General features: G+C 43.7%; 1 protein-coding gene across 2 annotated transcripts in view; it reads left to right on the top strand.

The window, feature by feature from the left end:
* The first annotated feature begins 17774 nt into the window (after nucleotides 1-17774).
* TRANK1 (tetratricopeptide repeat and ankyrin repeat containing 1) overlaps nucleotides 17775-23672 on the top strand; it is a 47168-nt gene continuing 41270 nt past the window's right edge. For both annotated transcript variants that reach the window (XM_033164902.1, XM_033164903.1), the window contains exon 1: nucleotides 17775-17791. The gene's annotated coding sequence lies outside the window, so the exon portion shown is untranslated. The remainder of the gene's footprint in view (nucleotides 17792-23672) is intronic.

Genomic DNA, 23672 nt, shown 5'->3' on the forward strand with positions numbered 1-23672 from the left:
GGGGTAACGACGGAGAAAGGGATACGGCGGGAGAGAGGGCGGCTGCCCCGGGGTTGTGGGACGGGGCTGGCCCGGCGGGAGAAAGGAAGGGTCGCCCTTGCCAAGAAGCTCCGGGGAAAGCCGTGCTGAGGCGAGCGCTCCCTCAGAGCAACGGACGCCTCAACCGCCAACCTCGCGCTTCAACGGCCTCGCGGGAAGATTCCAGCGCGCAGCCGATTGGTCCGCGAGCATGTCAATCGAGGTTGGCCGGTTGCCGGGGTGAAGAGTTGTTTCCGCCTATAGGGACGCGTTTCCGTCGAAAGGGAAAGGATATAGAGTTTTGTTGTTGTTTTTTTAAGGAAAGGAGAAAAAAATGAAGAGTGGCCCACGCGCTGTGTAACCACGGGACTCGCTTTGGCGCTAATAAGTCTTTGCTTGGAACGTCGTTATTTTAACCCACCTGCAGGCTGCAGCTTTTGTCATTCTGCCTGCCAGTTTTGTAGTGTTTTGTGATGTTGGTTTTTGCTATAATTTGTTCTCTGTGTTTTAGATGCGATATAAAATGAAATAATAATACTAAGAACAAAACGAAACTATATATTTCCTGTTACAGGTGGGTAGCCGTGTTGGTCTGCCATAGTCGAAACAAAATAGGAAATTCTTTCCAGTAGCACCTTAGAGACCAACTGAGTTTGTTCTTGGTATGAGCTTTCGTGTGCATGCACACTTCTTCAGATACCAATGTATTTCCTGCGTGCTTTTGTCGCCTTTTTTTTTGGCAGGGAGCATAGCCTCCCAAATGTTCTCCGATGAAAAAAGGAACGTCCTATTTCATCATGTTTATAATTTTAATATAGTATCTATACCCCGCTCATCTGACTGGGTTACCCCCAGCCACTCTGAACTACCCCCAGCCACTCTGGGCAACTTCCAACATACATAAAAGCATAACAAAACATTAAACGTGGGGGGCCCTCCCCCATACCTTGGTGGGGATTAACCGAAGATGCACTTCTTTCGAACAAAACAGCAGCAGCCCTGCTTCTCCCTTTATAAAGCACCCCTCGGTCAATTTACTCAAATTGCTTCCTTTCAACTCAAACCCGAAGCTCAATTGCATACAGGTGCCTCAATCACCATTGGCACACTGGTCTGCTGAGTAAAGCTTTATATTTATTATTATTATTATTATTATTATTAATTATAATCATCATCATCCCAGCTTTCTCCCTAACAGAGACTCAAGGCGGCTTACAGATAAAAACAAGAACAGCTTTTAAAAATAATTCCCGGAAGTTGGAAGCTATGTATCTTCTAAAATATGTCTGTCTTCTAATATGTCTACGGGCAAGGAAGGGAGTGACGAAGAATACTATAATTCCCTGTAGATTGCACAGCAGAAGGCATGCTGGGAAATGTAGTCTGACGCCACCCCCAGCTTGCTCCCTTCCTCCTCCTCTTTCAGCAAAACACAGTGCAATAATATTCCCTTCCATCTCAGCTGCAGCAGCAGACTATGCAGGAATTATCTTAACACTTTAGATCAGGGGTTGTCAACTTGGTCCCTACTGCCCACTAGTGGGTGTTTCAGGATTCTAGGTGGGCGATAGGGGGTTCTACGGCACTGGTGGGCGGTAAGGAAATTTTACCATCAAGAAAGATGCATTAGTGGGCATTAGGTATAAAAAGGTTGACTACCCCAGCTGTTTTAGGGACACGGGTGGTGCTGTGCGTTAAACCACAGAGCCTAGGGCTTGCTGATCAGAAGGTCAGCAGTTCGAATCCTCGTGACGGGGTGAGCTCCCGTTGCTCTGTCCCTGCTCCTGCCCACCTAGAAGTTCGAAAGCACGTCAAAGTGCAAGTAGATAAATAGGTACCGCCCCAGTGGGAAGGTAAACAGCGTTTCCATGTGCTGCTTTGGTTCCCCAGAAGCAGCTTAGTCATGCTGGTCACATGACCCAGAAGCTGTACGCCAGCTCCCTTGGCCAGTAACGCAATATGAGTGCCGCAACCCCAGAGTCAGACATGACTGGATCTAATGGTCAGGGGTACCTTCACCTTTATCTTTACCCCTGCTTTAGATTGAAGTAGTCCGTGGATATTGAGCTTAACCTGTAATGTAACATATTTTTCCAAGTATGTTTTGATGCCCCATGGCTGACTGCATACGAGACGTACCGTAACATCTGTACATGGATTTGCCCTGGAAAAAGACACTTTGTGCTTGGTAATCGTTTTTTTAAAAATTCCAGTAAAGTTTGCGTTATTTTATTTTTAAGCAAGCTGGCTTCAGTACAAGGTTCCTTGCAGTGCTGTGCTTGGTGAAAGGTGGCTTACCTTTGTATGACTCTTAATATATATCCCTGCTGAAAGTGATAAGGAAGTTTGCATAAGCTCATTTAGGGTTCTCTGTAATCAGCTACAGCTTGCCTTTATCTCGAGTACCATTTTGCTTGTCTGTCATGAAGGAGCTCAGCTTTGTTAGTTAAACAAACTCTACAGGACTGAGACGAATCTTTGCATTTCTAGGGAGGCACGCCTTAAAGCGTTGATACGTGGCTTCCCCACCAGCCATACTCTGAACCTCAGCTAACATTTCACTGTAGCTGGTAGTGACTCTGTGCCTCTTGACCTCTGTCCTCTGACTCGCCACCTTCATCTTCTGCCCCTGATTCTGGACTTATCTCTGCCACAGAGTCTCCCTGCTCACTAAGCCCTGTTATCTCTTCAGCTTCTGACACCTCCCCTCCCCATACTTCTCCCTCTTTTCCCTCTGACCATTCATTGTGGACCCACCACCAATCCCCGGGGTCTGAGCCTTCTTCCCTTTGGGGTTCCCCAGCTGGTTCCTCCCACCATTCCTCTCCATCCAACCTGACCCTGACATCTGGAGAGAGACCTGAGGGCCAAATAGGGCGGCATGAGGGGCCACAGAAGGTCCCCAGGTCTGAGGCTGTTAACGGAAAAAATCTGAGGGCTCCCTTGTACAAAAAAACAAGGACACCAGCCAGGAATACCAGAGCAAAACAGCAGCCAGTAGGATTGGTCTTTATTGAAGACTGTTGCGACAGGACTCCCACCTGCCACAAGGTGAAACAAGATGGAAGCCCGTACAAAAGAGAACCCAAATTTTATTAGCTGCTAATCCCCATGTTACACTACCCCAAACTACATCATGGTTACATCATGGTTACATCATGAAAGGGGAGGTCTGGTGGCAGTAATCTGAGCATCCTGGACCCTGCCCCATGCCTCCTCTTGCCCTCCACCAAACACCCATTAAGTGAAACAAGAAAGATATTTACATTTCCCTGTTTCCCAGCCAAGTTAATCACACCCTTTTGTCTTCATCTGGGTTTGTTATTTCTGGAATGGCTACCTGTCTGGCACTCAGGTATCAGGATGCCAGGGATTATCACTCAGGCAGAGGGGCTGCTGAGTAGCTGAGCTCACATGTCTATATGAACTTGTGAAGTTTTCCCAGTGAGCCAATAAAGGTAAAGGTAAAGGGATCCCTGACCATTAGGTCCAGTTGCGAACGACTCTGGGGTTGCGGTGCTCATTTTGCTTTATTGGCCGAGGGAGCCGGCGTACAGCTTCCGGGTCATGTGGCCAGCATGACTAAGTCGCTTCTGGCGAACCAGAGCAGCACACGGAAACGCTGTTTACCTTCCTGCCGGAGCGGTACCTATTTATCTACTTGCACTTTGATGTGCTTTTGAACTGCTAGGTTGGCAGGAGCAGGGACTGAGCAGCGGGAGCTCACCCCATCGCGGGGATTCGAACCACTGACCTTCTGATCGGCAAGCACCACCCGCGTCCCAAGTGAGCCAGTACATAGATACATTTATCAGTGAATTGTTACATTTGGTATTGTGCAGCAGAGGCCCTTTGAATAGATAGGAAGAAACTGTGATGAAGTGTTTTGTGGGGACAAATCACAAAAGTCACAAAAGTGATTGTGCTGATTTTGGTAGTGGGGTAAATGTTTGGATTTGATTGGATTTTGGATTTGATATCCCTCTTTATCACTACCCAAAGGAGTCTCAAAGCGGCTAACATTCTCCTTTCCCTTCCTCCCCCACAACAAACACTCTGTGAGGTGAGTGGGGCTGAGAGACTTCAAAGAAGTGTGACTAGCCCAAGGTCACCCAGCAGCTGCTTGTGGAGGAGCGGAGACGCGAACCCGGTTCACCAGATTACAAGTCTACCGCTCTTAACCACTACACCACACTGGCTCTCATGGATATCATGTACATGGTATATGCTGGAGGGGCAACCCCCCCACCTATACATAAATTCCTGCAACAGGCTCCCCACCCCTGCCCAAGGCATGTGGGAGACAGAAATTTGAGCAGTAAAATGCCCTCACTGCACCTTCTGCATGCCAAGAAAAGCAGGATTTTTTGCGTTAAAGGGAAGCTTCACACATTTTTCAGTTTGCTCTTGGTTTTGTTTCCATTCATAGCTTTTGTTTGTTTGAGAGCATGAGCAAGCCTTCCGGATGCTGTTGGAGGACAACTCACATGATCCCCAGCGAGCAGGACCAAATGTCAGGGACAACAGGAGAGATTAATTCAGAGGATGATGTTCTAATGAAGGAAGAACTGCTTATTAAAATGATGGAGTATGCCGATCTGGCAAAGCTAACAGCAAATATTAGAGATCAAAACATTGGAACGTTCTTTGAGGCTTGGAAACCCTTTGTAGAATATCTAAAGAACTATTATAATTGCATGAAAACACAAGTCGGAGTTGAAATATGAGCAACAGTAGAAAGACATTGGGGCTAATAATCTAGGATATAATACTGTATATAGGAAGTGTTATAAGTTAAAATATGCAGCATTAAAGCATAAACATAGAACATCATGGAGAGGGGATGGGAAGTCAATGGATAAATTAAAAGTATTGTTGATGGTAAAGTATGTGAACTATTGAAAATTAATTAAACAAAACAAAATAAAACAGGAGAGATATTCCACTAACAAATTCCAGGCTTTGTTGTGTGGGCTCTTCTTCCTCCCCTTGTGTGTGTGTGTTGTGGTTGAAAAAGTTGTGAGCAGCAAAAGGGCATCTGAATCCCTGCCTGTAGGGAAGCTCAGGTATTGTGCCAAGTGGGCACTAGCATTGTTTGTGATGCAGGGTGTGTTCTGACAAACACACAGAGGTCGTAACCGGCTGATGAATAATCACAATTCTCATCAAATGCACAAATAAACAAATGTAATTATGTTTGAGATTTATATTACATTTGTTTATTTGTGCATTTGATGAGAATTGTGATTATTCATCAGCCGGTTACGAACTTTGTGTGTTTGGCATTACGTCAGTCGTGACCTTGGTTCTTTTGGGTGTTTTTTGGGTGTGTTCTGACAGCATGTCCCCCCCCCCCATTGACTCCATCAGTGTGGACTGTTGGTGGGCATCGCCACTGACACAATCTTTGAGTAGTGGACACTGTCCGCATTTTCCTGGAATCTGTGGGTGTGTCTTATGATTTTCCAACAGTTTTTGTATATTAGTGTGTGTGTGTGTGTGTGTGTTTGTGTTGTTTTCCCCCCCCCACCTCCTGGGTGGCTGAGCACACACTGGATTTGTCATCTGCTCCAGGGACTCATCTCCAGAACTGTTCCACTTCTCTGCTCATGCCCTTTGTTGTAAACAAAATCTGCCCTTATTCCCTTATGGGGTACACAAGAGCCCTTATAGAGTCCTTTGTAGGTTCTCCATTGGTAGGAGAAAATAACAGAGGCCAACCAGAGAATATTGAGAAGCAAAGCAGCTGGTAAGCCTGATCTTTATTAAACTGTTGCAACAGGATGTTCCTCCCACACGCAGGAGAGAGGAGGAGGAGCTTGAACACTGGCGCGCAAGGCCTTATATATCCATTTTGAAATTCCCTGCCCTGGAGCTCAAGACCACCCCTCCATACATCATACATACATCACAGAAGGGGTGTAGCCCAAGACGACCCCCAACAAACATCATACCTACATCACAGAAAAGGTGGTCTACAACAGAAATTTGAATGTTGCTGTTTTTCCTGTCTGCCTGGTTATCTGATAATGCCTTATCTGATTGCCTTTTCTGGTAGTCTGGCCATCCTTTTAGATGGTAATTACTTAATTCCTCAGACAATGGGAAGGTTTTTTTTTCATTTCCTCCCTCCTTTCAGAGAAACTTATGGTCAGTTTGGAAGTTAAAATGGTTTTGGGACTGTCTTCCTGTAACAAGTTTAAATTGCTAGACACCAATCACATGTACGGAAAAGTCCTGGAGTGAAGTTTAGGACAGCCTAAGGAGCTTTTTTTTTTTTTTTTTTTTTTTTTAACATCAAGCTCCTTTCTATAAGAAATTTCCTATATTTCAATACCAAAGGAAGACTTGTCAATTTTCCTTCTGCGGCAGCAAGATTAGCAGTTGTGAGAAACAGGAAGTCAGAGCAGGACTTTGACTACAACCTCGGTCCGGAATATGAAGTTCCTTGAAAAACTGAGTAACAGTGTGAGGAAGGCTAAGTCTGAAGGAATTTGGTTTGTATGTTGTGTAAAAGAGATAAACTACTGAAGGTGACCATGGATCTTTGTGGAGTGTTAGGTTCCAAAGTTAGGATGACCTAGGAGCTGTACGCCGGCTCCCTTGAACAGTGAAGCGAGATGAGCGCTGCAACCCCAGAGTCGGACATGACTGGACCTAATGGTCAGGGGTCCCTTTACCTTTACTTTTAGAGCCAGTAAAAATAGGATTGTTTCCCTGTTTAGTGTTTCTGTTCTTTTTGCTGTAAATGTGAATCAGAACTGTTGTGCAATCACTTGTAAAACCAGTGAAAACATCCCCACCCTAAAAAGACCTGTAAATGGTCAGAAAAACAAATCACCCATTTTCTTGTGAAATTGCAACCACAACACATCTTGTAATACGTGCAGTAGCTGCTCGGCTTTCAGTTTTGAAGCATATCAATGTTTCATTTTTCCTCAAATGAAAATGAAAGCCCCAGACACATTTGACTGGTTTATTTCCCCCACAGTTGACTAGTTTTGTTGCCTTTGTTTTTTGTGTTTTGTTTCGTTCTTTGGGTGAGGCTAGTAGAATTGCTTGGCTGCCAACTGCACCAGCTGTTTGGAATGAAGATCTGTTGCACTTCAGAAGGGTGGAGCTGGAAGAACGGAAGCCACAGTGAAAGAGGAAGAAATGCTGGTGGAGGACAGAGCCACGTGAGAAGCTGAAACACAAACACATCTCTGAGGAAGGCTGTGAGCACACCTACTGTTTTTGTAGGAAAGGAGCTGGAAGAGGTTGTCCTCAGTCTGACCCTATGATAACCTGGAGCTCTTAGGTCTAATATGAACTACTCTCAGTCCTGTCCACTGGTGTAAGAGGAGGCTGAGAATGCTCTGGGGTCATGGAAATAAATAAATTTTCAAATACATGTAACAGAGTAGGATTAAGTACATTCCATGGAGTTCAATGGAGCTTAAAGAAGAAGAACCCCGCTGGATCAGATGCCCATGGGAAGCCCTCAAGCAGGACTTAAGTGCAAATTCCCAGCAACTGGTATTTAGAGGCACACTTCCTCTGACAGTAGATGGCCTTCCTGGGACCCTTGGGACCTCTCACCGCAGTGAGGCTGCTGTGTGTGTAACAAAAGCAAAAGCCTCAAAATGATGCTCAGGCTGCAAGACTGTACCCACTTGCCTGGCAAATAAGCCACGTGGAACTTCACGGGACTCACTTCTGAGTAAGACATAGGCAGAATTTCATTGTCAAAGGGAGACCAGCCGGCTTTGAATAAACAACTGCAATAATCTCTTTGCCCTGGAAGAAAGTGGACATGCCGAACTGTATTTGGTCAGGTGCACAATATTTTCTAATATGTACATTCACATCTAGCATCCTTTTTGAGGCATTGCCTCTTCTTTCTATACTTTTGCTTCTTGTTCTGGTCAGGAAGATCAACTAAAGAAAGTAAGGTCCACAAATAATAGCGTATAAGAATTTTACTGTTATCTATTTGTCTATACAGTGGTACCTCGGGTTAAGAACTTAACTCGTTCTGGAGGTCCGTTCTTAACCTGAAACTGTTCTTAACCTGAGGTACCATTTTAGCTAATGGGGCCTTCTGCTGCTGCCACGCTGCCACCACACAATTTCTGTTCTCATCCTAAAGCAAAGTTCTTAACCTGAGGTACTATTTCTGGGTTAGCGGAGTCTGTAACCTGAAGCGTCTGTAACCCGAGGTACCACTGTATTAATAGGTAGATTACGCAAACAGCAAAACATCCAGCCTTTAAATCCCTCTGTTCTTGGGGAATAAATTAATTGGCACTCCTGTTGAAGCCCTTGAATAATAATAATAATAATAATAATAATAATAATAATAATAATAATAATAAATGCCCCACCCATCTGGCCCTGAGCACCCTCTCCCACTTCGTGAAGCCTATTTGGCCCCCTGGTATACTCCATAGCTTACAGCAAGAACAAGCTGAGAGGTGGCTCAAACGTAAGTGGAGGAAAGATCCGACTGAATGCAACCGAACGCTGGTGAGGGGTCATTATTGAGCCTAGCTAGCGGCAGCAAAGAAGGCATACTTTGCTGCCTCCATTGCATCCTCATGCTGTCCAGCAGAGCTCTTCCGGGGAGTGCGGGGCCTTTTACAGTCTAGCCCAAAGGAGGCGGTGGAATCGGTGGTAGCTCGCTGTGACTTGTTTGCGAAGCATTTTGAGGATAAAATCGCTTGCGTCCGCCAAGATCTTGAATCCCCTGTGATACCAGATGAATCTCATGGGGTGTCCAGAGCACAGTCTAGTCCTGCTGCGTTGGATGAGTTTCAGTTGGTAAGGCTTGAGGATGTGGACAAGGTGCTCAGCTCGGTCAGGGCAACCACTTGCGCCCTAGACCCTTGCCCCTCTTGACTGATAAAAACCAGTAGGGAGGGGACAGCTGGCTGGGCCAGGGAGATGGTTCATACCTCTTTATGAGAGGGGATGGTCCCTGCTTGCTTGAAGGAGGCAGTGGTAAAACCACTCCTTAAGAAACCCTCTCTGTATGGATGTTATAGTGACAGGCAAGTGTCAGGCTTGCTTCTGTGAGGAGGGCATTATTTACAAGGAGAGGGTGCCACCACCAAAAAGGCACTCTTTCTTTTGTTTGGTGGGGGAACCCAGAGAAGCTTCTCTGAATAAGACCTTTAAGCCTAACCTCTTTTTTGTTTTGTGTTAAATAGGTAGCTTGGGTGGGAGGATATGTATATCATCAGAAAAGAAAGAAAGAAAGAAAGAAAGAAAGAAAGAAAGAAAGAAAGAAAGAAAGAAAGAAAGAAAGAAAGAAAAGGAAGGAAGGAAGGAAGGAAGGAAGGAAGGAGCAATGTGTTTATAAATGAAGGCTGTGGGCAGGATTGTGACATTGCAGGGGGGCTGTCCTAGATGACCCTTGGGGGCCCTTCCAATTTACCATTCTATGATTCTATAAAGGCAACAAGTCCAGGCATTACAATAAATTACGTAGAGTACAAATGTAAACAAGAGCTTGAAGGGTTGGCCTCTCCCCCCCTTCGCTTTCAGTGGGAGGAGAAAATACTACGAATACTTAAGATACCTTCGTTTCGTTTAAGGATTAGACCTATCAACGCAAATAAAGCTAGGTTTCGTTTCCTTTAGCAGCTGCTTTATTCAAAGTGCGGAAACCTGCAAGTTTCTGTTTCTGTGATGTCACGCGGCCACAGTGGATTCCTCTGCGGTGCTTGGCAAGAAGCCTATCTGCATCCTTTCAGGGCCAGCCCTGCCAAGCAGCTTCCACGTGGGACCCTTTGATTTGCACAGAGCAGAGGGCAGGTGAGCTGGCTTTAGAATGCCCTTCCCCCATCCAGTTTTGCCAACAGATTGGTACACATTAACCATTCAGTTTTACAGAATATTAACCGTAATGAGGCAGGGCTCTGCTCTGCTGCAGATATAAGAACGTCGGATATGGATAATACATTCTGCGGAGTCAGACCACAGACCCCTCTGCCTCAGTACTGCCTACACTGACTGACAGCAGCTTTCCAGGATCTCCTAGCCCTACCTGGAGATGACAGGGAATAAACCTGGGACGTTCTGTATGCCAAGCAGGTGTTCCGCCACTGAGTTATGGCCACAGACTCTGAGGACACTCCAAGCCATACGGGGGATATAAAACGGCATTTCGCGAAATGGTGTTTTCAGGCCACTCAGGAAGTAGCTGGCGGTTCAAGGTGGCTGTAGCACTGTTCTGGGCCTTAGAGACAATGGTGTCTTACCCCCCCTGCCCCCAGCAATATCCCAACTGACACAGAAGGTAGTGTAGAACAACCTTTTGTTAGAAGGCAAGGGAATTTAAAAAAAAAAACCCAATAATTAGAAAAATAATTTTAAAAATAATTACTGATCCTTACATTTTAGCCAGCACAGCTGCAATTTGTTTGCAGTGATTTAAAACCTTCTGTGGTTAATCATATAAAACTTTTAGCTGATTGATGCACTCAGTCCTAGTTTCAGATTCTAACTCCTAACCTGCATTTTATATCTGAATGTAGGTGCTTCAAAAGTTAAGGGGCGTTGCTGCTTCTAATTTTCTTCTCCATAGGTTTTTAGGAACAGCTTGTTGCTGTTCACGTTTGCCTTTCATCTCATGAACAGTAGCTATGGTCATTTTTGGTTCCGTTCCGGCTGTTCCTTCCCCCACAGCAACAATACTGCAGCGTAGAAGGACAATCTTTCCCCCAATAAAGTAAGCCACGTTGCAACAATACTGACTCATCCTGTTTGGTTCTCTCCCACTCCAAGCCAGATAACCGCATCTGCTGTTATGTCGCAGTGCGATTCTCCCCTCTGTTCCCCAAACAACATCATTTGGGCACGTGCAAAGCCAAGGGGCACATGTGCGAATTACGACACCTTCTCACCTGCAGCTCTTCCTTGCCCTGGGATCAAGCAGAATCATACAAAGGTGCTTCATTTTTTCTTATATGGTGTAAGTAGCTGGAGACTGGTGTAGGTCAGGATTTTTTTTAAAATTAATCTTTATTAATATTACACACAAACATTAGATAGATAGATAGATATCTTTATTCGGCTATAAGCCCGCATCAGGAATAAAATATGTAAAATAAAATAAAATAAAATAAAATACATTCAGATTACAAAGCAAACACATTATGAACATCGACACAGCAATTGAAGGACTAGTACACCCAGTCTTCTCAATTTTACAGATAAAATGATGACAATGATATTACAAGGCCGTTTCAGCTGGAATTATTACTCACAAACATTAATAACATAAATAACAGAACTAACAAATCATACAAGACCAAAAGCATTACAATAAAAGAAATAAGTACAAATAACAAAGAAAAAAAAGACAAATACTAATAATACACTACATTTTTCTAACAGTTTAAAATTAATGACTTCCAATTGTTCTCACGTACTGTGATGCTATCCTAATATTTTTACACAGATTTATAAATTATATAAATCTATATTATATTATCTATTATATTATGTAATATAGATCTATTATATTATGTACTCTTGTGAATTTTCTGATTCGTTTTTTGCTTACAAGTATCAATATAATTCTGCAAGTATTGTTTTGTTTGTACAGTATAAGTTCAGGTGTGTTTTAAATATTTTCCATTCTCCATAAACCTCTTGGTCTGACACTTCTCTGATTTTCCCAGCCAATTTGGCTAATTGTAAATACAGTACTCTTATCATAAGAATCTGCCATTCTGTTACCGGCGGTAAAGTTTCATTCTTCCAGTTTCTGGCTACTAATATTCTAGCAGCTGCTATTGTATACATGAACAGTGGTGATTATATATATATATATATATATATATATATATATATATATATATATATATATATATATATATATATATAATTCTGTTGGTAATATACCCAATAGGAAAATTTCAGGTCTTTCTTTGAATGTAATTTTAAATATCTTTTCAAGTTCACCGTAAATGTTGTTCCAAAATTAACATATCACTTCACATTTCCACCACATATGAAAATAAGACCCTGTATCTTTTTTACATCTCCAGCATATTTGTGATATTCCTTTATACATTTTGGCAAGTTTTAAAGGTGTATGATGCCACCTGTACATCATCTTCATTGTGTTTTCTCTTACATTATAACATGCCGTAAACCTGGTATCCATTCCCCATAATCTTTCCCACTGGTCCATGTGAACATTATATCCCAAGTATATAATGTGTCCGTGAAGATAACTCTTTATTCGAATAAACCAATATAGCACAGGCCTAGTGATCCCAGTAGGGAGCTGGTGGCAGAAGGATGGGGAGAGTGCCTGGATTATTCGGCAAGTAGTAGTAGGATTCCTTCAGCATTCTTCATTTCTTGACGATCCAGTTTCCATTAATGTAGAATCACAGAGTAGGAAAGCACCATGAGGGTCATTCTAGCCCAAACCCCTGAGATGCAGGAAACTTGTTGCCCAATGTGGGGCTCGAACCCATGGCCCTGAAATTAAGAGTCTCATGCTCTGCGGATTGAGCCAACAAGAGGTCTACTGAAAGAGGAAAAGAGAAGGAACCCCAAAATACTGCACTTATCAACAGCACTTCTGATCCTGCACTGTGGCTAGAAGTAACACATCCTGCATTTGAATTTACAGTGATTTCCTATGGGCCAAGTGAAATCAAGGATACGGCGTTTCCTCTAGATGATAAACCTTTCCTGAAAGGGTTTGATACAATGGTGAGAAGCTGAGAAGGTGCTGGCTTGTCTTTTGAAGGGTATCGACAAGGTTTCTCTTTTTGCTTCTGCTGCAAAACATTTGCAGAGGCAATTAGCAGGGGCAGTGTGGTGTAGTGGTTAAGAGCGGTAGTCTTGTAATCTGGGGAACCGGGTTCGTGTCTGCACTCCTCCACATGCAGCTGCTGGGTGACCTTGGGCTAGTCACACTTCTCTGAAGTCTCTCAGCCCCACTCACCTCACAGAGTGTTTGTTGTGGGGGAGGAAGGGAAAGGAGAATGTTAGCCGCTTTGAGACTCCTTCGGGTAGTGAAAAGCGGGATATCAAATCCAAACTCTTCTTCTTCTTCTTCAATTAGGATAAGATCTATTATTTGAACAACTTTCTAACATTCCTCAGCTTAAAAAAAAAACCACAGAAGCCCAACAGAAAGCCTATTGGTTCACATATTTTATCTGTGGCTAAATGATCATGAATCACTTCCATCATTTGCATTGATGTGTAATCCCTCTGGAATGTATTTAGTATAGCTAGCTATTTAGCTCTATCCCCAGTATATTTCATCTTATTGCTATGGTTAGTGGCTAATGCAAATAAAGTTTCTGTCTGTCTATCTATCTATCTATCTATCTATCTATCTATCTATCTATCTATCTATCTATCATCTATCTATCATCTATCTATCTATCTATCTATCATCTATCTATCCAGATGGTGGCTCTGCTAGGACCAGTACTTCCTTTGGGGAGTACTGGGACCAATCTGTACTGGAAACACTTGTGTGACATTGCGAAACAGCATGAAAAGTCACTCAGGCATTTCATGGCATACAGTATTTGGGTAGAAACACCATCTAGGTGTGAACTATAAAAATGCATTTACAGTATGCAGAACGTCACTGCATCATAAACCAAGGAATTCAGCAATGGAGGGGCGTGTTCAAATGCCTACTGGCTAATACTTTGTTAAATATAGGCACTCACTGTGCTGTTTTATACGCCTGATAAAAACAAGGCAGTACAATGTAATAGGTACCGTATGTGCAATATGATTAAAAGAATAGCAGGGATCAGAACAGTTAAGTCGGACATGCTCCGATAATGCAGATGGATATATCTTGAAGAACTTGTGCTTTAGCTTGATTTCCCTACATTTCCTCAGAGGTTCCCATCCTGCAAAGACTTATATTCATGTGAATGCAGTCAGATAACTGCTTTAAGACACTCCCTGCACAACAAAGGCAGGTCAAGAACAGAGCATGTTGGGAAATAGGTATGGGGATGTGGGGAGTGAGGTCCTGTGGCCCTTATGTGAGTAAACATTTCCTGTTCAGGCATAACACCTGAACCAGTTTGGTGTAGTGGTTAAGAGCGGTAGACTCGTTATCTGGTGAACGGGGTTCGTGTCTCCACTCCTCCACATGCAGCTGCTGGGTGACCTTGGGCTAGTCACACTTCTCTGAAGTCTCTCAGCCCCACTCACCTCACAGAGTGTTTGTTGTGGGGGAGGAAGGGAAAGGAAATGTTAGCCGCTTTGAGACTCCTTTGGGTAGTGAAAAGCGGGATATCAAATCCACATTCTTCTTCTTCATCAGGGGTTCAGTCTCACCAGTGTTGAAAGCAAGAGAAAGGAGACAAAGACTTGAATGCAGAGAGAACAACCCTTTACAGGTCAGAAATAGGACCAGACCTTCCTATCTGTTTGGAATAGAGCCCATGAGTGGGACTTCCCCACCTTTGAGTACATGCCCAGAATTTCTCATGGGACAAAGAACATTTTATCTGTCCTCACACCAATCATGTAAATCCATTGCATAATCAGTATATTCTCAAAATAAAACCAAGTGTGTTGTGATTTTTTCTCACTACGGTGGTGTTTGAAATACCCTTTATTTTCAGCCTTCCAAATGCCAAGGCTATTATTCCATCTCAGCAAAAAGATACAAGCTGGATATTTCTGTTGTCATCTGTTACAGTCATAGAATCACAGAAAGGACACTGGGGGTCATGTGGTCCAAATTCTGGAATCTCAACATACGGGTCCCCCATCCAATTTGAAACCATAGTAGATGCTGCTTAGCTTTGCAAATATGTTAACAGGTTTGGGGTTTTTTAAAATCAAAGCCAGCATTGGACCATTATGGATGCTTGATGGTGTTTGTTGAATTCAGCAGTGCTAAAATAACAATAATTAATATGTGATAGGATTTGGGGCATATCTAAACATGTTTCTAATTTGTATTTCCAGTGTGAGGCATGAAGGATATTTTGCACGAAGGCATATGGAGCATAAATTATTATTATTATTTTATATTTATTTATATCCCACCTTTCCCCCCGACAGAGACACAAGGCAGCTTATAGATAAAATAGGAACAACTAAAAAAATGGACAAAAATCATTTTTTAAAAAATTAAACATTAATAGCATATATCATCTATTGAAAACTTACAGGTAATTACAATTTTTAAAAAATGGATTTTTAGATTGAAGCTCCAACATACCAAAGTTTGCAGATGCTGATCTTTGAGTAGTTTGGACAGAAATATGAGGAGTTACAATAGTGATTGGATTTGATCCATAGTAAGTTACGCGGGTGGCGCTGTGGGTTAAACCACAGAGCCTAGGGCTTGCTGATCAGAAGGTTGGCAGTTTGAATCCCCGTGACGGTGTGAGCTCCCGTTGCTCGGTCCCAGCTCCTTCCAACCTAGCAGTTCGAAAGCACGTCAAAGTGCAAGTAGATAAATAGGTACCGCTCCGACGGGAAGGTAAACGGCGTTTCCGTGCGCTGCTCTGGTTTGCCAGAAGTGGCTTTGTCATGCTGGCCACATGATCCAGAAGCTGTACACTGGCTCCCCTCAGTAGTGGGGCTTCTTGCCAGTGACGATCACTTTTGGTATCCGATTTAAATATTTTCCCCCTTTGTAGCCATACCAGTGTAGGGCAGGTAGGCATGGTTTATTTAGTCAATAAGTCAAATGGGAGGACCCATGGTGATATTGAGGGCCAGAGACGCTCTTCCATTACCCTAATAAAATTTTTAGACTCCCAAATCAGTTTTAATTAGACCCACATTTCATCCATTTTTATCCCCTGTGCCTTCACTGCCCCTTCCCTATTTTAAAGGGGGCTAAATCTTGCCTTAAATTGCTTCTGCATGACTTTTACATGCTGCCTTATGACATTGCCCTAATAAGGCAGGATATAAACCTTATACAAACCTTATAATGCAATTTACTTCTGTGTATGTATGTATATGTATGTGTGTATTCAAATATTCTGTTTTACAATTTCAAATAAACATTTTTCATACTTAAAAGTATCAGTGACTTCCCTTCTTTCCATGATTCATTTTGCATATCTTATATCCCTGTGTATTTTACAAAAAACTATACCAGTTTTCCATTATTACATCCGTCAAATATTATTTACACTCGCACCTTAGAGACCAACTGAGTTTGTTCTTGGTATGAGCTTTCGTGTGCATGCACACTTCTTCAGATACACAGTGTGCATGCACACGAAAGCTCATACCAAGAACAAACTCAGTTGGTCTCTACGGTGCTACTGGAAAGAATTTTCTATTTTGTTTCGACTATGGCAGACCAGCACGGCTACCGACCTGTAACTGGAATTATTTACACTGTTGAATTTATCTTAATGCTGCCAGCGTTTTCAGCTGTACAGTTATTTTCCATATGTTCAATTAACATTTTCCAATCTTCTTTAAACATATGTTCTTCTTGTTCTCTTATTCTCTATGTTAAGTTTGCAAGTTGTGCATATTCTGTCAACTTAAGTTGCCTATTTTCTTTAGTTGGGACCTCGCTCATTTTCCATTTTGGGGCTAACAAAACAGGTTGCAACAAAATAGAAAATTCTTTCCAGTAGCACCTTAGAGACCAACTGGGTTTGTTCTTGGTATGAGCTTTCGTGTGCATGCACACTTCTTCAGATACCTGACAGGTTGCAGTTGTTGCACACATAAATAACCTTTCCTGACACCTGGGAATTTCAGTCTGGAAATTTAACTCTCACCTTTCTGCTGATGCCAATAATCTCTGAGGAAGGAATACTGAATTCAGTTGTCCCTAACAGAAAGGACTCTGTTTTTGGGGGGGCAGTGGAGGAGCTTCATGCTCCGGCACTGGACGAGAGCAGGCGGGAGTGGGGCTGGCGCGTGTCCTGGGGGTGGGGCCCAGCATGCGTGGGGGGGGGCAGCCACGATGGCACCCTGCCGGGATCGCACTACCGGTGCGCTCCCCCCGCACTCCTCTTCCTCCGCCAGCGTTGGGGGGTGGAAAGTACTTTTAAACATTTTTTTCAATTCATTATAAATCATTTCCCAATACTCCTTTACTTTTTTACATGTCCATCCCGTATGAAAGGACATTCCCTCCACTTTACACTTCCAGCACGTATCTGATTCTGTCTTGTAAATTTTAGCAAGCCCACTCGGAGTTAAGAGACCATCTGTGAATCACTTTCAGAATAGTTCTCCTTCAAAGAACAACATCATGCTGCAGATTTCAAGTCGCTTCCCCAAAGTTTCTTCCACGGGTTAAAAATCTCTCTCGTGTCCTATGCAGTAATGCAATTTGCTTCTGAGACAGGAAACCTTGGCTTGGACGAGAGAGACGGGCAAGAGCCAGGGTGGGTTTATGGATGGAAGGTCAGACTAGAAACCGACTTTTCTCATCCAGCTCCCAGGCGCTGCGCTTGAAGGCGGAGAAACGGCGGCGGAACTGGGAAAGCTTCATATTCGCTTTCGCTTTCGCAGAAAGGAAGCGCTCCCTCCAAGGAAGCGCCGCTTTCCCCGAAATGACGTCGCGGGGGCGGGGCTCGTCCGCGGCTTGCGCTACATCTTCCACCCGCGCGCGCATTTGCAGGATGGCAGGCTTTGTTGATGCGCAGCAGCTGAGCGGCAGCTCCAACTTTCGCTGGGCGCGCGCGCCTTAAAGCAGCGAGGAGCGCCGCGCGCCGCCTGCCTTGGGGGGGCCGCCAGGTTACTTCCAAGTCCAGAAAGAAAGAAGGAAGGAGAGGCACGTCTTTGCATAAACGTATGTATGCATGCGTGGTGCATGTTTTGTGTTTAGCAAACGAACTAGCCAAAAATCGGAAGCAGCTTTTCCTTGCGCGGGTGTGTTGTCCTGGGGGAATGGAAGCAATTGGTTTGCATGGCTCCCCCCGTCACTTTTAAATTTTTGCCTAATCCTGCACACCCATTGTTAAGGTGGAAGAAATGTTTGGGGCTTGCGTCTCCTTGGATGGTTGCAGGATTCGCGTGAGAGCTGAGCCTCAGGGTGCAATCCTTTTCGCGATTCAGTTTCATGGAGCTCCCTGGTAATTGGTTTAATTTCTGTGGCCGAAATGCACAGCCAACAGCTGTGAGTCATGGGCGGCAGGGAAGCAAGTCTGGTTTTAAGTATAACTAGAGGGCAAGCAAGCAAGCAAGTGGACCAAAGGAATCAGGAGAGAGCAAAGTGGCATGGTCCCACAGGTCTCTGCTGCTTTTCACATATTTGTTGGACTACAACTCCCATCATCCATGACCACTGGCCAGGACTGATGGGAATTGGAGTCCAACATAATCTGGCGAGCCAAAGATTAGGCCCTTGCCTAGCCTTGCAGAAAAGTGGCTGGGGGTTGCCTCACTTGATCGCCAAGGTTGTAAGAAACATAACTTCCTGCACTTGCTGGGTTAGATTTTTTTTTTTTTGCCTCCTGCTTGCCAAGGCACAAACTGGGAGAGAGCAGCTCTGGGTATTGTTTACAGGATCACACTTGAGAGAACGTGTGAGCATGTCAGACCTAGGCTGTTCTTTCTTTCAACTTGGATTGAAACTGGTTTGGAGGAATATGGATCGAAAGTTCAACATGTGTGTAGGCTGCTTTCCCAAACCAGAGTAAAAGGAAGTGTGTACACATCCTTGGCAGGAAAGTGTGCACATACTGGTAAATGTTGGTGGCGACGTCTGACCCATTTGACTAATGTTGGTGGCTTGGCTATTTCAGAATACAGTGGTACCTCGGGTTACAAACACTTCAGGTTACAGACTCTGCAAACCCGGAAGTAGTACCTCGGGTTAAGAACTTTGCCCCAGGATGAGAACAGAAATCGTGCGGCAGCGGGAGGCCCCATTAGCTAAAGTGGTACCTCAGCTTAAGAACGGACCTCTGGAATGAATTAAGTTTGTAACCAGAGGTACCACTGTAGTTGTCCTGCAAATAAAAAATAAATAAATATGAGAGCTTCGACCAACTCTGGTGCTTGCAAACTGCCAGAAGCTGGTCCAGGAAAAATGAAGTGCCCCTGTTAGACTATCCACAGCAGCTGGTTTCTGTGCAACTTTTGTGAGGCCTCTGAGTCGGCCTTTGGTGGGGTGGGGGGCATTGAAAGTCTGTTGAGACCTGAGAAGTTGATAGCATGCTAAATGCAGTTTTCAAAGAAGGTTGCAGGGCATTTTGAAAACTAGCATGGAATCTTGTGTCTATTGAAAAGGCTGTCGCGTTTACTGTAGGCCAGAGCCCATTTTATGAGATGCATGAAGTGGTCGTTAAAGATGCAGTTCCACATTATTCTGTCTCTAGTCTGTACCATGCCCATTAGAAATTAAATGTTACATGCATCACCAATTCCATTGCATGTCATATGCTCTTCCTTGAGGAAAACAGGGCAGAGAGGCAAGTTCTCCTTTCTCTTTAGATTTTGCAAGAGTTTTGCTTCCCTGAATCCTCCTTTATGAAACCGTAAGGCATAAGTTGTTCCGTTTCCCCTATCCTTTAGTTCCCTCTGCTGTCCCTTTGAATGTTGGCTGGGCCATGTTTTGCAAATGCAAAGTATGACTTCCAAAGAAGAAAAGATTGTATACATTTATTTTAATAGTGAAAATTTTAACCAGCCTAGAGATAGTAGTGGTGTGAATTGTTATCAACATTTATTTATTTATTTATTTATTTAAAAAACCACTCTGCTTTTCTTGCACTCAGAACAATTACCTGAAACTTTCTGGCAACTTTTAAAGATTTGTAAGTAAAGCTGTTCCCAAAAAAGATTGACTGCTTAGGCCAGTCAATTCTGCTTAGGATATGTTTTTCTCAAGGGCTTTGGTTTTGAATTTGGAACAGCCTTTCTTCAAGCAGAGATGAACTTGGATTTTTTTTATTTGCATTTTATATTATAGCACCGTTATAAAACTTCAGCTGAAAAACTAGAGTGCATGTTTGGAGAGTTGGCTTCTTTTAGACCAAGTTAGTTTAGCTCTTTAATAATTTCATTAGCAGAATGTTCCCTTATAGAAGCAACTGGGAATCCTTGGCATTACTGCAGAAAAAAAATGTTGCCAATAACTAAGCAGTAAAAATCTGCACTGGAAAACAAGCAGTCAAGCCAAACAATGTTAGTAACCATTCGCTGGACTCTCCAGGGATTGAATATTATCTAAGTTTTGGCATGGAAGTGCAAAACCGCACAGTTTTGTTCCTACTTGTTGTTTGCAGGCAGATTGTTCTTATCTAAAGCAAGGGCATTTTGAAAAATGTTACGGTTGTCTTTACTGCTTTAGTTTAAAGTGTGATAGCACTGTCTGGAAGCCATCTACCATACTGACCTTTTAGTCAACCAACAAGCCTGAAGCAAACCAGTTCCCTTAATATACAGGTGACTTATGAAAATGTATTTCTTTAAAAAACAAACACACAATGCTTCCAGAATGTAAGAAAATTATTCCAAAAAAAAAAATTACTTATGCCACTTTCTGTCCACTTCCTGTTCATGTTCTTGCAACTTCATTTTTGCTACTTCTTACATCAGTCCATGCCCAGAAGAAAGTTTTGACTATGCCCTGGGTCCTTTTATGTTTTCCTTCCCTCCCCTTAAATTCCCTTAAGATTCTCACACAAATTCTGTGTGGGATGGCTGAACAGAATAGAGGTTTCAGCTTTCTGCTAGCCCCTGCTTTCATTTAAATGTGTGGGTAAATAAGGGCTAACCAAGAAATCTCCGAAGACAGAGCCGGGTTGAGCAGGATTACTGTAGTACTTCACATTGCATAGCTGTTTTCTATAACTAGCAGGAGCAGAATGACTTGTGTAAGATAAAGAACTGCTGTGTCTCAAGCTGCTTTTGAAAATCATCTCAGTTTCCATGTAGCGTGAAGAGTTTTTGATTGAGAAATGTGGCAAAGGTCCACATAGATGGCTGGTACTAGTTGTACTGTTATTTGGATCCCGTTTGGGCAAGTTTTCTTAAATTATATTCCAGTTTTTCTTCATGCAGAATTGGCATTACCCTGGCACATAATTTTATTGCCGCTTGTTCATCTGGAATATTTTTCAAACCCTCCTTCGGAGAGGGCTGTACAGTTAAAAATAAAAAAATGAAACAACTGAACAAAAGCCTGCCAGAGTAAAATGCATAATTGTGTGTAAACAAACAGATCAGAGTGACAGTATAATCATGGATGTGGTGGACAGAGGGCATGATCTGCTTCCTTGCAGACTCTCCAAGTGTCCCTATTTTTCAGGGACGCGCCTGATTTAGAGAAGCCGTACCGTTTTCTGATTTGATCCCGGAATGTCCCGCTTTTCCTTAGGTTGTGCCTATTTTCATTGGCAAAATGTTGGAGGGTATGGAGTTATCTGGCCCCCCGAACCGTCTGAAGGCTATCCTGTATAGGGAAGGTTTTTTTTTTTAATGTTTAATGTTTTATTAAGTTTTTATATATGTTGTAAGCTGCCCAGAGTGGCTGGGGCAACCCAGTAAGATGTGTGGCGTATAAATTATAAAATTATCATTATGTGATGGGATGTCCCTATTTTCATCGGTGAAATGTTGGAGGGTATGCCCTCGTTGTGACTCCTGGTGAGTCACAAAATTCAGGCCAAACAACTTGCTTTCTGAATCAGATAAACTTGTATCTTTCAATGGGCTCTGCTTTGGTATGATCTATGGAGAAACCCCCTGGAGGATCACAAATACAAAATATATTGAATGAAACTAGCAACATCAAAATGGAAAACTTCGGACCACATAAATGAATTTTGTTTAGACTCTTATGTGGAAAAGACCTTCACATCACTCATTTCCTACTACTTTTCTGTTGAAGGGGATGAGGGGCAGTATATGTTGTTGCTGTTTACTTCTTGGAAGGGTAGTGGAAGCTCTTTCTTGCCCCTGTCCTTACGGCTGCCTTATGAGGACTGTGGGCAGTTGTCATTTTGTATTTTAACTTAGGTGGGTTGCTTGCTGTGTTAATATTTTGCAAAACCTCAAATGCTAGAGCAGCGTGTCTCAGTACTTCTAGTCCAGACTTCTGCTCTGTCCTAAGGGTGTAATGGAAACGGTTCAAATGTTTGGAAAGGGGGTGTGGTAAAATCCTCACTGAGCTTTGCCAGTTCAGAATGCATTGGTTGCAGATACGATGCAAATACTGTCATTTGCCAGTGCAAGGCTTAGAAAAAGCGAAGACTTACCGTGCTCTCTCTCTTCTCCCAAATGTGTTTTGTCTAGTTAAGTTTTTGCCTCTATCTTCAGTATATTTTATTGCTATGGCCAGTGGCTGATGCAAATAAAGGTTCTTCTGATCTGATCTAGTGTCCAACTGTGATCTAGTGTCCCTTGCTTGAAGCATGGGAGGGAGATTAAAAAAATAATAATTAAGGAGCAAACAGAAAACAACAAATGACAACTTAAAGAGTAGCAAATATTATAAAAATACAGTGATACCTCGTGTCACAAACACTTTGGGTTACAGACTCCGTTAACCCGGAAGTAGTACCTCGTGTTAAGAACTTTGCCCCAGGATGAGAACAGAAATCACACGGCGGTGGCACGGCGGCAGTGGGAGGCCCCATTAGCTAAAGTGGTACCCAGATTAAGAACGGACCCCCCAAACGAATAAAGTTCATAACCGGAGGTACCACTGTACAGGCAACATATGAAAAAGTTACATGACTGCGTTGCTAATACGTATCAACAAATATTGGTTCTGTCAGGGAACTGTCTCCGGCTCAGCGCAGGGCTCTCGGGATGTTACCTGACCAGCAGCACATCCTCTTCCAGCGGAGGAAACAGCGACATCTCCAGCGGGGAGGAGCCAGCAGCTCCGGGTCTGGAGAGCAGAGGCTCTGGGGTTGTTGGAGAGACCCTGCACTCCCCTCGCTCAGCAGGCGAGGAGGCAGACACGCCATTTCCGGCGCCCCAAGTGCGCAGAGGGGTGAAACGTAAGGAGGGGAGGCGGAGATTTGGGATACCAGAACTCTTATGTTGGGGTCACAGCTGGAAGGGGCCACTCCCGGATTCTGCGAGTGACTGATACAGACATAACTTGTAGCTCTGCACTGTAAATAGTATGCACAATAAACCTCTTAAAAGATGGTTTGGAAACTTGCCTGGTTACTCGCGAGCAACCACCCCACGGACCTTATAGGTTCTTTTGCCTTTGGAAGCACCCTTCCTCTCGGCTTCCTGCTTTCACCCTGGACTCCACCTTCCCACCCTAATTCTCACCCAGGGTCTCAGTGCAGCCACAAAAAGTGCCACTAGGAGAAGGGTTGCTGCGGGCATCGCCCTAGTTTCCCCCTCTAGGTTTGCTTTTTATGGGCAAGCCCCGGGGCAGATGGAGCTTCCTCAGGCTGCCCACAGCTGTGTCCCATTAAACAGCCGCCCTCTCCACACCCGGTTCCGGGTGTAGTAGGTTTGGTGAGTTTGCCAGGGGGCCCCAAGGATGAAAAAAGAGTGCCCTCCACTCAGTTCTTCTCCAGCCTCTGTCTCCTCCTCTTCCAGCCTTTAGTGGCAAATTGTGTTCTGCCACCCGTTTCCCAGAGGATAGTGGAATATCTGCAAGGATCCTCCTTGACCTCACAAATGAACTTTAATTTCCATATTTGAGAGTTTGAAGCAGGCTTGTAAATAGCCACTGGCCTGATAACCTGTGGTGA

This window comes from Lacerta agilis, chromosome 12, assembly GCF_009819535.1.
Source record: "Lacerta agilis isolate rLacAgi1 chromosome 12, rLacAgi1.pri, whole genome shotgun sequence".
Lineage (NCBI taxonomy): Eukaryota > Metazoa > Chordata > Lepidosauria > Squamata > Lacertidae > Lacerta > Lacerta agilis.